General features: G+C 48.4%; 1 non-coding gene across 1 annotated transcript; it reads left to right on the top strand.

Moving 5' to 3' along the window:
* The first annotated feature begins 756 nt into the window (after positions 1-756).
* Trnas-cga (transfer RNA serine (anticodon CGA)) lies at positions 757-831 on the top strand. The gene has a single exon. It is a non-coding gene; the product is annotated as a tRNA-Ser (tRNA).
* The last annotated feature ends 499 nt before the right edge of the window (positions 832-1,330 follow it).

Genomic DNA, 1,330 nt, shown 5'->3' with positions numbered 1-1,330 from the left:
TGTAAGAGCTGGACCAAATCAATCGTTCAAGGTGGCAGAAATGCAACGCTTCCGTAAATTGCTGAAGATTTCAACGCTGAACCACCAACAAGTGTCAGCGCGCGACATCATCGATACGGGCTTTCGGAGCCGGAGGCCCTCTCGTGTATCCTTGATGACTGCAAAACACAAACCTTCATGCCTGACCTGGGCCTGTCAACACCGACATTGGACTGTTGCTGACTGGAAACATGTTGCGTGATCGGAGGTATCTCGTTTCAAATTGTACCCAGCGGATGGACGTGTACGGGTATGGAGACAACCTCACGAATCCATGGACCCTGCATGTCAGCAGGGGACTGTTCAGGCTAGTGGAGGCTCTGACATGATGTGAGACGTGTGCAGTTGGAGTGATACGGAACCCTTGATACGTCTAGATACGACTATGGCAGGTGACATGTACGTACGCATCGTGTCTGATCAGCTGCAACCGGTCATATCCATTGTGCGTTCCGGCGGACTTGCGCAATTCCAGCAGGACAATGCGACACCTCACACTTCCAGAATTGATGCAGACTGGCTCCAGCAAAACTCTTCTGAGTTGGAATACTTCTGGAATGAAATTTTCACTCTGCAGCGGAGTGTGCCATGTCTCGCAATATCCTTTCTTTCAGGAGTGCTAGTTCTGCAAGGTTCGCAGGAGATCTTCTGTAAAGTTTGGAAGGTAGGAGACGAGGTACTGGCAGAAGTAAAGCTGTGAGGACGGGGCGTGAGTCGTGCTTGGGTAGCTCAGTTGGTAGAGCACTTGCCCGCGAAAGGCAAAGGTCCCGAGTTCGAGTCTCGGTCCAGCATACAGTTTTAATCTGCCAGAAAGTTTCTTGGAATACTTCGACTGGCCTCCAAACGCCCCAGACATGAACATTATTGAGCATATCTGGGATGCTTTGCAACGTGCTGTTCAGAAGAGATCTCCACCCCCTCGTACTCTTATAGAATTATGGACACCCCTGCAGGATTCATGGTTTCAGTTCCCTCCAGCACTACTTCAGAAATTAGTGGAGTCCAGTGCGCGTCATATTGCGGCACCTCTGCGTGCTCGCGGGGGTCCTTCACCTTATTAGGCAGGAGTACCAGTTTTTTGGGTCTTAAGTGTATTTTTTGTGTCTGTAGTAGAACGTAATTTTACTTTAATGTGTTAAGGAGTCTTACTACTTTTTGGGCATTCATCACTGCCAGTCTTTCTCTTTGACTGTATGAAGCAAGTATAGATGGCACAGAGAAGAAGTATGATTGCTTTGTGAATGGAATAACAAGACATTCGGTGTGAAGAAGTAGCACACTAGTAGCGTTA

This window comes from Schistocerca cancellata, chromosome 2, assembly GCF_023864275.1.
Source record: "Schistocerca cancellata isolate TAMUIC-IGC-003103 chromosome 2, iqSchCanc2.1, whole genome shotgun sequence".
NCBI lineage: Eukaryota > Metazoa > Arthropoda > Insecta > Orthoptera > Acrididae > Schistocerca > Schistocerca cancellata.
Note: the sequence above shows the minus strand (reverse complement) of the source record. Positions and strands in the feature narration are given on the sequence as shown.